Below are 14854 nucleotides of genomic sequence, written 5' to 3' on the forward strand. Positions count from 1 at the left end.
GCTTCATTATATGTGATCATATCCTGCTATTTCGCCGCAATGTTTACAATTTTGATTGTATTGTGCTGGATACATGTGCGCTAATTTAGAAGGGCTGAAGAAGGCACGCGCCTGGAACCGACGCAAGATTACTTCTTGCCTTTTGTCTAGTTTTTTTGTCTGGGAAAGGATATATCCTCCTTTCTAGTTTAAAGTGATTAGTGTAGTCATAAAATGAGATTAGTGCGTCTCTCGAGAAATTGGGGGAATCAACCTGGCTCACTGCTCGGGTGCCATAACATCGAGCTATACTGGGGGAGTGTGCCGGCACTCATAATAATTCCACCTCTTTTTGGTTCCAGTCTTTATATCTTAAAATTCGCTCTGTCTATTTGGAGATCGTGGCCCTCGCAAAATTGTTTATATCAGATCTGGAGTCGCTAATTATGGTAACCGCTTTGGTGCTGACCATCGCCATGGCGATAGCCGTCTCCTCCGCTGTCCCTGTGTAGTTTGTTTTTATTGAACCTGCCATTAATTTTTTACCCGAGTCGTGCACGCCCACGATAGAAAAACACTTGCCTCCTTTGTATTCCGCCGCGTCTACATAAACACTGTATTTAGAGCCGTCTAACTTGGCCTCAAGGGCCTTTGCTCTTGCTTTTCTCCTGCCTTCAAGAAAAGCAGGGTGCATGTTTTTTGGTAGCGGTTTATTAGTAAGTGCTTTCCTTACTTCAGTCGGCAATTTTACTTGTGCATTTCTTTCCGGGATTCTATCTTGTAGTCCTAATTTACCCATGCTTTTCCACCCCGTGGATGTGGTGGCGAGCCTCTTTAGCTGTGGTATTATATGGGCCCCGCATAGTTCTATGGTGTTATTGTAGACCTCCAGTTTAAAAAGTCTTTCCGTAGGGGTGCAGTGGGGTAGCCCCAGTACTGCTTTATACGCTTGCCTTATGATCGTTTCAATTTGTTCTTTTCTGCCACCCCTAGCTTCAGGTAGGGGATGGTGTACACTAATCTGCTTATCACAAAAGCCTGAACAATTCGGCATAAATCTTTCTCTTTGACCCCGCTTCTTTTGTTGGCTATTCGCCTTATCGACCTGGTTGTCATGTTAATTGTTGACTTAAGTCGATTTATTATTTCTGTGTTCTTTCCATTGTCTTGTATTATCAGTCCCAAGACCCAGATTTTGTCCACTCTGGTTATCGGTGTGCCATTTAATTCCACCAAAATGTCTTCAGCGTTGATATTGCCTTTTTTTTGTTCCTCGGATTACCAGAAGTTCCGATTTGCTTGGTGAGCATTTCAGCCCTGCCCTTTCCGCATATTCTTCAACAATGTCGATTGCCTGTTGAAGATTTTCTTCTATTTCCCCATCATTGCCTGTGCATGTCCATAACGTGACATCATCAGCATATAGCGTATGTTTCACCCCTTCCACAGTTTTCAGTAATGGTGGGAGGTTTTTTTAACGCAAGGTTGAAGAAGAAAAGGAAAAGAACTGAGCCGTGTGCGGTGCCCTTGTCTCCTAGCTTAATTGTTTCAGACCTTATGTCTCCAAGGCTTATTTCTGCTGTTCTTTCGGTTAGAAAATCCCTAGCGTAATCGTAAATCCTCTTGCCAGGGGAAATTTCCTCCAGATTATTTAATATGGCTTCGTGTTTGACATTATCAAAGGCTTTCTGTAGATCAAGGCCAAGTACAGTTTTTGTGCCCCCTTTATTGGGCGCGTCAATTATGTCTTCTTTGAGTTGAATCATTACATCCTGCGTGGAGAGCTTGCTCCTGAAACCTAGCATTGTTTCGGAAAATACCTCCCTTTCCTCTGCATTCTCCTGAACTCGGTTTAGTATTACATGCTCCATCAGCTTCCCTAGGCACGATGTTAGCGATATCGGCCTGAGGTTGCCTACTTCAAGTTTCTTCCCAGGCTTCGGAAAGAAGACCACTTTAGCATGTTTCCACTCTGAAGGCATTCTACCTCGTTTACATACCCCATTAAGAAAGTCTGTGAGTGCTGTGACTGATACTAAATCTAGGTTTCTCAGCATTTTATTGCTGACCCCATCTGCTCCCGCTGTTGATGTGGTTCTTAGCTGACTTATTGCTCTCCATACCTCCGCTATTGATATGTATCTAGCTCTGTGTTCTCTGGTCCTCGATATGGTGCAGATGAACCCACTTTGCACGTATTAAGGTATCTGCTCTTCAATTCCTCTATGAGATCTTCAGCCGTGCCCTGGTATTTATGAACCAATTTTTCAGCTGTCCTTGAGTGACGGTCTTAGTTTGCCCTGGATCTAGCAAGTGGCAAAGAAGTTGCCATGTGCTTTTACACCCACGTTTCCCATTCAATTCATCACAAATCTACCCCCAGTGTTGACTCTGAAGTTCGTTCGCGTATTCTTCTATCTGTCGTTGAAGTGTAGATATTCTCTCCTTTAGCCTTCTATTGCGCCTCTGCTTTTTCTATCTTTTTGTAAGGCTCTCGTGGGCTTCCCACATGTGGGCCAACCTCGCGGTTCTGTCCCTGACTTTTCTGAGTATCCCAATCTGTCAGCTTCTTTTTGTGCAGCCTCCCCTTCAGCGGTCTGGTACGTATTTCAATCTCTATAGGGACCGGGCGCCCGTTGTATGGCGCCACCGTCGCCTCGGTGGAACAGCGCCGCCCGCGGCGAAGTGCCGAAACAGCGGAATGCCGAGGCAGCTGAGCGGCGCAATCGTTTCCGTTCTGCGAGGCATTTTTGAGCCTGTTCCTACCCGTCGTTTTGCGGTGTGGCTATGAGAGCTTTGAGCTGCTCACCGGGAAATCGCGAACCGGGAAATCTTGAAAACGAAAAGGGCCGTTCTCGGCAGGGCGTGCGTGTTTTTTTTTTCTTGAAACCGCCCGGCGCATGGTATTTCTGTTATATACTCGAAAATGCCGCGCGCGTGATTTTACCATGCGCTAGGAACACCTTCGTTAGGCACTTGTTAGGGCGACTTCGAAGACGGGAATTGCGCCTGCACTGCGCATCCATCTTATATTAGGTCTAGTCGAAACCTGCCTGAAGATCAAATACCACCGAGGCGTGTAGCCGTGGCGCCGTAGTAGTGGTAGTTGTAATGGTCAGCGTTCACGTAAAATGAAAAAGATGCTGCACCTGTCTTTTTTTGGTAATAGCTAGGCTCAAACAATTCAGAGTAGAATAATAACAAATGACATTCCAGTTTCAACCTTGCAACGAGAGAAAAATGAACAAGCAAGACAAAAGTAGGATCCTATTTATGGTTGGAATAGCAAACACACATATACTTCCAGGACTTCCTGCACAATTACGCTAAGATAGCTCACTGAACCCAGCATTGAGACTATCAGACTTAATCATAATATAAGGCCAAAAATGTAATACCACTTCAGCATCATTTTTACATATACGACAATGCTCTTGTTGAACACGTCGGAGCTGCTACATATAATTGACTTAGAAAATATTATACTATACATGCCCTTCTCCCGACATGCTGCGGACGTTCTGAAAAGAAAAAAAAATTAAATTTCCTGCTAGCGTTCTCTCAGCGCAGGAAGTTCAATGCGATTGACCGCACCTGAACACCTGAAGGCAATAGTCCAATACTGTCAAACCGTTAAATACAATCGAAAATAAAAACACAATGTGCTGTGTTGTAAGATAAGCCACCGACAACTAAGAGAGCGTTCTATTGTTAAATGAATCCCTCTGATGGCTCGTTCGCTAAGGTGGTCTACTTTCTCAGCGTACCACGAACTTGCGGGGCCAATACCTAGCTGACCTCGATACCTGATGAGTGAGAGGACCCGACCATGTATGTAGTTTTCTATTTGCACGGAAAGAAATCCGGATAACTGAAGGCTATTCCTTTCACAACTTTGTCACTGCAGCTTGCCAGGCTGCTGCTAAATCTGCTTACATTGGCCATAGAAGCAATTTCTGAGAGAGGTAAAACGGCCTTGTCATACTACGCCACAATCAGGAAATCTCACGTTGACTATAAAACGCCGGTGAGAAACACATGTATTTAGGCGGGCCAGGAAATGGACGCTGCTGAGAAAATACGTAAAGCCGTGTCAGGTGCAACGTGAATGCGAAAAAGAACTGCTACACGGCCTTCGAAAAAAAAATGCTACGTTTATGCTCGTTTCCACACATTAAATTGTATTTTTTTTCTTGTTCGACTTTTATATGAATCCGACAGTAGATTTTGTGACCATGCGGTACTGATTGAGCTGTGGAATGAGTGATTTTATTAGGTAAAATGGACATGCCGCAAACAAATGTTAACAAATTCTAAGAGTATCAACGCAGAGCTCTCAGCGCATTTTCATTGGTTGACAAAGAAAAAGAGGAAAAATGACAAGATCATGGTAATAGGAATTGTTCATGTCTCCTATCTGCTTTCTGTTAAGAGAAAAAAGTAAATTATGCCAATGAAAGCGTGAAAGTATCTGCACAAACATTGTCTCTGCCCATCACTGAAGATCGTAACGCAGCCCGAACGACGATGGTGGAGCTGCCTTTTCTTTTTCCGTGCTGGGGTTTTCTTGTACACAGGCGGGGAAATGCTAGCATTCTAACTTACGTTGTTGGGTTACTTCGATTTCCAATTGTCAATAAAGTGACTACAGATGAAGGAGTGCGGCTTCGACTCCGAGACTCTCGTGCCGTCACTCCTGGCGAACAGAAGACACAGAGCATCCGGTAGCAAGCGGAATTTTAAACATTCGGCACTTTCCATGACCACACAGCAACCAAATACGTAGATTCGTGCCTTTGCCTTTCAAAGAACCATGCTTAGGTTACCCGCTGTAAGGTTCCGTGAACGGTGAAGTGACAGGCAGACATCAGGAAGGCGAATGGCCAGCCTTTATTCCGTGCTCTGTTATATAGGCCTCGGCCAGCCCGATTGGCGAGGGCAATGATAAGAAGCGCGCCTTGTGCCGAGTGGCACGAGTGACGCAGCTTACGCTAGCCCACGTCTTATCGCAACGCGATACATCTTTTTTCTCTCGAAAAAAAAAAACAAAAAAAAACTCATTACTTCAGGTGACTTGATTAAAGTTACTGTCGTACTGAAGGCGCTGTGGAGGTCGTCTCTGCCTACTGGACCGTCTCGGGGGAGGAGTGTGCGCTTGTGTTGTAGCCGGAAGAGTGGCGCTCGAAGTTTCAGGAACTGTTGCAGGCGGTGTGGTCCGGTGATCAGCTTCTTCCACGAGATCGTAGTCAAGTGCCTCCGGATTGAAAGGCTCGCTTGTGGGAAGCAGATGTTGCCGGTTCCGCCTAAGGACCTTGTTTCTTTCGGTTAAGATTTTGTACGACCTTGGGTGCGTTGTGGCGATAACTTTCGCTTTGTGCGACCATATTTGCTTTTTGAATCTGACAGTTTGGCCCTTTTCAAGGGGTGGAAGTGGGCCTCGTGAATGATCAGTCTGAACATGCTTCTGTACTACCGTCTTGGTTTGGTCTTTGAAATCTGGCAAAGTTGACCTCAGCCGTCTTCTTTGTAACAGCTCTCCCGGAGACCGTCCATCTTCTAGAGGGGTCGACCTGTAACTAAGGAGGCCAAGAGAAAAATCATCACCCGCTTCCATTGTTTTCTTCAAAATTCGTTTGATTATCTGTACTCCCTTCTCCGCTAAGCCGTTGGAACGGGGAAAGTGTGGACTAGATGTCACGACGGAAGTTGTACTTGCTTGCGAAAAGGCGGAAGTCTCGACTGGCGAACTGGGGCCCATTGTCGGTGCACACTTCCATCGGGATTCCATATCTTGCAAATATGGCCCCCAGTTTTGTTATGACTGACGCCGACGACGTGTCGTTGAGCTCCTCGACTTCTGGAAAATTTGAAACCGCATCGTACACAGACAGATAAGATTTTCCCCCGTACTGGAATATGTCGACGCCAACCCTATACCACGGATAGTCTGGTACCGGCCTCATAAGCAGTGGTTCCGCAGGTTGGCTGTACGCGTGACGTCTGCACACCGCGCATTTTTTAGTCATAGCAGTGATTTGTGCACTCAAGCCAGGCCAGAACACAAATCTTCGTGCCGTCGCTTTACATTTATTGATGCCCATGTGGCCTTTATGAATGCGTTCCAGCATCTCTTTCCGCATGCCCGCCGGCACTATCACTTTGCTGCCTTTTAGCACGATACCTTTCACTACAGAAAGTTCGCTGGCGAAAGGTTTCAGCTCTCCTTGTATGCGTGTTCCAGCATAAATACTTTCTTTTACTGCGCAAAGGTGCGGGTCATTATCAGTGGCGTCCACAAGCCGCTTTAGCGTGGCGTCGCTCACGAAAGCATTCACCGTACTCACAGCATGGATTTCGATGTCACCTTCACCTGCTGCGTCATCTTCTGTAGTGGCTGCTGCGGCTCGTGACAGCATGTCGGGCAGAAGGAGCTGTTTTCCTGGAACATATTGCATAGTGAAATTGTACTTCAGCAATCGCAAAAAGAACCTTTGAAACCTTGGTGGCATGTCCCCAATTGATTTTTCAGCGATTGCAAGCAGGGGTCGGTGGTCGGTCTCTAAAATAATATGTCGGCCATAGATGAAGTAGTGAAATTTCCGACAGACGAACGCCACTGCCAAGGCTTCTTTTTCGATTTGCGAGTAACATTGCTCAACTGAAGTGAGCGTTCGTGACGCGTACGCCACGGGCCGCCAATTATCGCCATGAAGCTGCAGTAGGGCCGAGCCCAAACCATTCCGTGACGCGTCTGACGCCACTTTTGTTTCTTTGCTAGGGTCGAAGATAGCCAGCAGTGGCTCCTCGCTCAGGCATTTGCAGATTTCTTGCCATTCTTGCGCGTGGTTGGGAGTCCATTCAAAAACTGCGTCATGCTTAATCAAACTGCGCAACTGCGGGGTCTTTAGAGCCAAAGAAGGAATATATTTCGAAAAATAATTTGCCACGCCGAGTAGACGTTGCACTCCCTTCTTATCTGATGTAACAGGTATTTCAGTTATGGATTGGCGAGTGCTTGGTTAGGCGTTATACCCTTTTTCGAAATTATGTCGCCTAAAAATTCGATTTTCTCGACTCCAACCTTACACTTCTCTGCATTTAGTGCGAGGCCGGCCTCGATAATTCAAATACAGATTTTAAGCGTTGATCGTGCTCCTCCCTTGATGTTCCCCATACCAAAATGTCATCCACGCAAACGTGCACACCCGGCAGCGACTCGAAGATTTCGCTCAATATCTTCTGAAAGACTTCAGACGCGGAAGAGATGCCAAATGGCAGCCTTAAGAAACGGTACCTCCCAAATGGTGTTGCGAAAGTACAAATGAGCGAAGTCTTATGGTCAAGAGGGATTTGATGGAAGCCAGCTTTTGCGTCTAGATGGCTGAAAACTTTCGCGCCGGCCAACTCTGCTTCCATGTCTTCCCTCCGCGGCATCTCGTAATGCTCTCTCTTTATGCACGCATTAATCTTTCTCGGATCCATGCATACCCTTAGCTTTCCGTCTTTCTTTTTAACAATGACTAAAGGGCTCACCCAGTCCGTTGGCTCATTGACTTTTGTTATGATGCCAGCCTCTTCCATCGTTGCAGCTCGTGGCGCAGGGGCTCCCGCAGTGCAAAGGGTACACGCCGAGCGGCTTGAACGGTTGGGACGGAACCTTCACGGAGCACCATCTTGTATTGGCGTTGGACGCACCCGGTGCCTTGAAAAATGTCGCTGTACTCTTCAAGCAGTTTTTCGGAGCTGTTCTTTATCACCGAATCCACTTTTCGGGAAATCAACCCGAGCCGTTCCGCTGCCTGAAGACCAAGAAGCGCCTGACATCCTTTCTTGACCACGAAAAATTTCAAGCTGCAATTTTGTTCGCCGATAGCCACGCGTTGGTTGATAACGCCCAAGTGTTTGATTGTGCATCCACTGTAGGATCGCAGGGTGGAACTGCTGTGCTTGAGTGGTGGCGTAGGCTTGATGTTCTTGTAGACAGAGTAAGGCAATAGGTTTGCTTGCGACCCCGTGTCCACTTTCAACAAAACGGCTGCATTACCAACGTTTGCCTTAACCATCCAGTCCCGTCGACTTGCCACGCTGTCCACGCAGATGTCTAAGATGTCGAAGTCTTCATCATTGTCATCTCTCAATTCACTTACTTGTGCTGGTTTTCGGCAGCGTACGGCGAAGTGATTTTTTCCCTGGCATTTTCTACATGTCTTCCCATAAGCAGGACAGTTGAGTGCCTTGTGTTCTCTGCCACACTTCGAGCACCTTACTTTGTTTTGCAGCCTTGTTCCTTTTTGAGTCTCCTTCGCAGGATCGACCTGTTTTTCTTTCTGTCCCCATGATTCGTTCTGAAGAGCTGCTGCTTCGAATGCTTTGCAGATTTGTTCCGCTTTGGGCAACGTCAGCTGATTGTCCTGAAGAAGTTTTGCACTGAGGGTCTCATTATTGATTCCAATTACTATCTGGTCGCGGATCATGGAATCAGTTAACCCTTCAAAATTGCAGTGTTGTGCCTGTTTTTTCACGTCCCGTGAAAACTGCTCAAAGGTTTCTCCTGCATCCTGGAATCTTGTCCGGAACAAGTATCTTTCGTACACCTCATTCGTCTGTGTGCCCCAGCAGCTGTCAAATTTTTTTACGACGGTCTTATAGTCCTCTTTGCTTTCGCCATCGTTGAATGTAAAATTATTAAAGACCTCGATAGCATCGTCACCGGCTAAAGTTAAGAGCATCGCAGTCTTTGCTCAATCGCTCAACGGACTGTCATGTGGCTTCACTACGGTAAAGTATAGTTCCAGCTTCTGTCTAAAGAGCTGCCAATTCTTGGAAACGTCACCTGTGATGCGAAGTGGGTCTGGGGGTTTCAGAAGCTCCATCCTTGCAGCCTGGCGTCGAAGTCTTCTGTCTGTTCAGGGCGCTGTCGATGACGGGGGACCACTTCTGACACCATGTAAGGTTCCGTGAACGGTGAAGTGACAGGCAGACATCAGGAAGGCGAATGGCCAGCCTTTATTCCGTGCTCTGTTATATAGGCCCCGGCCAGCCCGATTGGCGAGGGCAATGATAAGAAGCGTGCCTTGTGCCGAGTGGCACGAGTGACGCAGCTTACGCTGGCCAACGTCTTATCGTAACGCGATACAACCCGCCACTCATGCTTCTGTGGAAACCCGTAGAAATGAATCGACTTCAAAACGTCCGACGAGTTTGCGTAGCTTCAAGTGGAGCCAACAACGCACCACGTTTCGCCAGCCTTGTTTGGCCAGACTTCATTTCACTGGACATATTCACACAACTAGCCCAACTTTCTGTTCTCTTGAGGATAGTATATTCACGCACAACGTCCTATAAACCTTAGGATTTCCAATTTCCACGCAAACCAATGACAAACAGTATGCTCCAATGCGCTGGCAATGTGCCGGCCCCGGCTGGAGCGTACTGTTTGTCGTTGGTTTGTGTGGAAATTGGAAATCGTGCCGTGTAGCAGTTTTTTTTTTTTGCATTCACGTTGAACCTAACACGGCTTTACGTATTTTCTCAGCAGAGTCCATTTCCTGGCCCGCCTAAATACATGTGTTTCTCATCGGCGTTGTAGTGAACGTGAGATTTCCTGATTGTGGTTTAGTATGGCAAGACCGTTTTACCTCTCAGAAATTGCTTCTATGGCCAATGTCAACAGATTTAGCAGCAGTCCGGCAAGCTGCAGTGACAAAGTTGTAAAAGGACTGGCTTTCAGTTATTCGGATTCCTTTACGTGCAAATAGAAAACTACATACACGGTCGTGTCCCCTCACACTCATCAGGTATCGAGGTCAGCTAGGTATCGGCCCCGCAAGTTCGTGGTACGCTGAGAAAGTATACCACCTTAGCGAACGAGCCATCAGAGGGATTCATTTAACAATAGCACACTCTCCTAGTTGTCGGCGGCTTATCTTACAACACATCACACTGTGTTTGTTTTTTTCGATTGTATTTAACAGTTCGACAGTATTGGACTATTGCCTTCAGATGTTCAAGGCAGGTGCGGTCAATCGCATTGAACTTCCTTCGCTGAGAGAACGCTAGTAGGAAATTTAATTTTTATTCTTTTCACAACCTCCGCAGCATGTCGGGAGAAAGGCATGTATAGTATAATATTTTCTAAGTCAATTATATGTAGCAGCTCCGACGTGTTCAACAAGAGCGTTGTTGTATATGTAAAAATGATGCTGAAGTGGTATTACATTTTTGGCCTTATATTATGATTAAGTTTGATAGTCTCAAGGCCAGGTTCAGTGAGCTATTGTAGCGTAATTGTGCAGGAAGTCCTGGAAGTATATGTGTTTGCTATTCCAACCATAAATAGGATCCTACTTTTGTCTTGCTTGTTTATTTTGCTCCTTTTACAGCTCTCGTTGCAAGATTGAAACTGGAATGTCCTTTGCTATTATTCTACTCTGAATCGTTGGAGCCTGGCTATTACCAAAAAAGACAGGTGCAGCATCTTTTTTATTTTACATGAACGCTGACCGTTACAACTACCACTACTACGGCGCGCCACGGCTACACGGCTCGGCGGTATTTGATCTTCAGGCAGGTTTCGACTAGACCTAATATAAGATGGACGCGCAGTCCAGGCGTATTCCCGTCTTCGAAGTGGCCTTAACAAGTGCCTAACGAAGGTGTTCCTAGCGCATGGGGAAATCACGCGCGCGGCATTTTCGAGTATATAACAGAAATACCATGTGCCGGGCGGTTTAAAAAAAAAATAAACACGCACGCCCTGCCGAAAACGGTCCTTCTCTTTTTCAAGATTTCCCGGTTAAAAAATACTCCTTGCGATTACTCAACGCAGCTCAAAGCTCTAAAAGCCGCACCGCAAAACGACGGGTAGGAACAGGCTCAAAAATGCCTCGCAGAAGGGAAACGACTGCGCCGCTCAGCTGCTTCGGCATTCCGCTGTTTCGGCACTCCGCCGCGGGCGGCGCTGTTCCACCGAGGCGACGGTGGCGCCATACAACGAGCGCCCGGTCCCTTACCTAAAGTGTGTCCTGTGTTTGACCACTTCTCGTCCTCAAGGTCTCTGCCAAGCATCAAGTATGGGGACGTGTCTACACTGATGCTGTTGCCTATCCTTGTGGGGTCTTGTGGGTTGTTAGTATAGTTAGTCTTATGTGTTGAATTTCCATCCATAGTTTCTTTCCTTTTGGGGAGGTCATCCTATATCCCAAACCCGGATGCGGGGCATTGAAGTCCCGAGTGATTATTAGCCCTTTACTGTCAGCGAGTCGTATGGCTTTCCGTAAAAGATCTGCCAGACCTACCCCTCGGTTTTTGGGCGAGTTGTACGTATTCAGAATAAAGAGGCTGTTGCCTCTCTTCGTGTTTGGGATTAGTTCAATCATTACATAGTCTTCACTTTCGAGTTTTCGAGTTCGTGTTGTATTGGTGTCAAATATCTCTGCACTAACGTAGCCGTGGACGACCTATCTTTATGGCCCCTTTATAATTCTAGCGGGGTATACGCGGCGTAGCCGGTTACTTTTACTGTGCCACTTGCCTCTTGTAGCGTGGTTACATCGGGTGTCTTTCAATTTTTGGAATGTGTGCCTGCAGGTTCCCTCTCTTAGAGGGGAAACCTCTGCAGTTCCACTGCCAGATTTTAATTTGGTAGTGAGGGGCCATGATGTCCTAAGACTGTTGCTTCGGTGGCAGCTGAGGGAGGGCGTTGCCGGCAACCGGGGGAAACCTTGCTTCTATGGTCATTAGTCGTTCCATAATTTGCTGGAAGCAAGGCATTGTTTGTTCTCTGACCATGACGAATTCTGCCGTAAGATTATCTACCTGCTCGGTTAGTTTGTCAACTCTAGCCGAAACTGCATCTATTCTGGCATATTGAGCTCCTGCCCGGTTCATAAGTACATTCATGTCCAACCTAAGCTTGCTGTAAGTCCCCAAGCAGCACGCCGTCAATGGACCGCCAATGGTCCAATATTGGGATATATTGGTCCCAATATTGGTCAATAATGGTGTCTGATTGGGGCGCACAAAGAGCCAAGATATATGCCAACCAATTTGATTGGCTCTCCTATCAAAACCAGTATTGGCATACTACCTTGTTTACTGGCATTCAACGGCACTCAATGGCTACTCAATATCTTCCACCCAAGCTCACTCACTGGTTGTTATATCACGGCCATCCCGCCAAGCTCGCTGGCCATCCAATATCTTGTATCCATGCTTATTCACTGGATATTCACAACTGGCATCCAGCCAGATTTATCGGCTGCCCAATATTTCCGATCCAATCTTGCCCAGTGGTTTTGCATTATTGGCATCCAGCCAGAGCAATTGGCAATCCGGCTAGTTGCTTTTTTGTGCTATGACTAATAGGCACCTGCAAAGCCATCCCCTACTTATGCAGTGCAGATATTTTTCATGCAGCTTTTTATTTAAATAAAGCATGCTGAGGATATCCATGCACAGCAAATAATACAGCTGAAAGGCTCACTGCATGGTGATTTATTAGGTGTGCACGTGTTACAGGGCATGGAAACATTTAGGCAGAACTCTTAGACTTCAGTGCTCCTCCTGCCTTTGCGTCCCTTGGTAAGGTGTTCTCAGGTCCCAGGTTGGAGGAAGGCGCTCCGTTCATCGCAGCTTCTTTTGTGGTCGGTTGTAGGGGCAGCAGCTCCATGCAGCCTTTAAAGATATGGACTTGAGCAGCGTGCATAACAATGTATTTCCTTTCGCAGATAGCACCTGAAAATAAAAGCAACATTCATAAACCCCATTAAGACAGAAAACTTTTGGAAAGTGGAAGTGCAGCTAGACCGTGGAGTAAAAATGCAAAATAAAGCACTACCTGCTGGCCCTCAGGCAACTTTCTTGTCTGATTTACTCAGGTTGAAATAAGCTGCATGCTCAGTGAGGCCAGCCATATTAACTTGGTTATATTGGTTGCGGCATCTGGCAGTGCACGGCTTCCCATGTGGATGTGTTGTTGACGCTGGAAACATAAAACAAAATGATATTTGCCGTTATCTATTCGTTAAACAGTAGTCAGTGCTTGCCCCCTTATACTTGTAGTGCCTTTGTGATCGAACACCTGTAGGAGAAAGACGTCGTCATAACTGGAAGCTTCAAATCAATAGCTTTCCTTTGAATAGATTGCCGCAAGAACTAAAAAGAAACTACAAAGGAAAAAACAGACACAAAAAATGGCAGTCGCACTCCGACCGCGGCTGCTAAATTTAGTGTGCACCGCATCATTACTGCAAACAGAACGTTTTAAAAGTTGTCAAAGCTGCAGCCAAAACAACGCGCGACACAGATGCTTTGGGGTTTGTATGATACACTCGAACTGAAAAAATAAAGAAATCCGTAACTTAGCATCACGTTTGTTGTGGGAACAAGTTTGTACGTGTGGTAAAGTATAAGAACTATGGTAGCAACTGTAAATAACCTATTGTAAGCGGCTATTTTATGACACTTCTACTACTCGGAATTAGCGCAAGAGAAAGATCAAACACATGAATAAGCTACGCGTCGTTTAGACCATTCCAATAGCGCATTCATAACGGCAAATTACAATATTAAATATTCGCTCGCAACTAAAAATCATGTCCCAGAAGGCTAGACTTAACTCTGAGTTTTGAATATAGTTTGTAAAAGAAACTGACCACTTCAGACACACAACACACGCGCGATGAAGTTGTAACCTGAAAATCACACAAAACACGCGTCATGTTTTACAGGACCACGTTTTTCTTTTGCAATACAAATTGGCCACCTCTGCGCCGTAAATTTTGTCATTATGACCAGAGTTTATGCATACAAAACATTGCGCTGAAAATACAGTTCAGAACTGTCTGGCGTGGTGCGGTCGAAATAAATGACTTTCCGTTCTCGCAAGCATATCGGTTATTGACATGATGATCAAGGCTGACAACAGACTGCACCAAATAATGCAAAAAAAAGTATCTTACCATACGGCTAGCGCAGATTTGCAGACCTCAGTTGCAACAATCCAAAATGAATGCTGCCACACAAAGTACATCCCAGGGATCTGATGCTTTATACACCTGGTAAGAAAAAGTAGCGATCTTACAAGGAGACAAAGCAAGAAATAATCTCAGAGAGCTCAGTTATGAACAAACAACTTAAAATGCTGGTGGTACTCACAAATATCCTCTTTCAGGCATGGCCATTAAAACGAATCGGAACTTTCACAAGGCTTGGCTTTTCGGTTCTGCTGTCCAAAGCTGCGGGAGCTCGAGCAGCTCGAGCGGGTGGGGATTGTGTGGCCGACCAGACGCCTCTGAATCAGCGGCTTGTGTCGAGTTTTGAGGCACGGTTGGAAGGGGGCAGAAGGATGGTTGTGTTTTCTCTCCCTCTTTTTCTTTTTTTTTTTGCTTGAGATCTGTCGAAAGAGTAGGCATAAAGCTCGAAAGGGGGTGAGAGAAATGAAAGAGGTCCCGCAGGACCACGTGAGCCCAGAAGGCTGCCGGCCAGGAAAGTTGACGGGAAGGAAGGGAAGAGTGAGCGGGAGTAGAGTAGGGGGCATTGTGAGCAACGCCTGCCTAGCCGGGAGGAAAGAGAGGGCAGTGAAGGTCGCTGCCCTTCCGCGATGACTGCTTTACGGGGAGAAAAGGCTACAAGACGGGAAGTTGAAAGCGGTTTGGAGAATTGCTTTAGTCAAGGCCCTCGGGCTGAGAGGGGACAAAAGGACGAGAGAATGGAAACCATATGTTCTTTGCGCCAAGCTTTTGAGGAGGAATGCGCAGAGTTTTGCCCTTGGCTTCGCTAAAACAACGAGGAGTGCGTTCGGAGCTCTTTGGTCGCCTCGACTGTTGGCTCGGTAACATTTTCAGTGGAATGATAATTTCGCTATATTTTTTTT

The 14854-nt window shown here is 46.3% G+C and overlaps 1 long non-coding RNA gene and 1 pseudogene across 2 annotated transcripts in view; both read right to left on the bottom strand.

Annotated features, from left to right (window-relative positions):
- Positions 1-5700: 5700 nt before the first annotated feature.
- Positions 5701-9106, bottom strand: LOC146178038 (uncharacterized; annotated as a pseudogene). Its single transcript, XR_014701134.1, has 2 exons — positions 7513-9106; positions 5701-6418 (listed from the first exon to the last, which is right to left on the bottom strand). The product of XR_014701134.1 is annotated as an uncharacterized LOC146178038 (transcript).
- Positions 9107-13947: 4841 nt separating this feature from the next.
- The window catches only part of LOC146178039 (uncharacterized), a 117687-nt gene continuing 116780 nt past the window's right edge, over positions 13948-14854 (bottom strand). The window contains exon 3 of the long non-coding RNA XR_014701425.1: positions 13948-14036. This is a non-coding gene — a long non-coding RNA (uncharacterized LOC146178039). The remainder of the gene's footprint in view (positions 14037-14854) is intronic.

Source organism: Amblyomma maculatum, chromosome 10 (assembly GCF_055883805.1).
Source record: "Amblyomma maculatum isolate TAMU_Amacu chromosome 10, ASM5588380v1, whole genome shotgun sequence".
NCBI lineage: Eukaryota > Metazoa > Arthropoda > Arachnida > Ixodida > Ixodidae > Amblyomma > Amblyomma maculatum.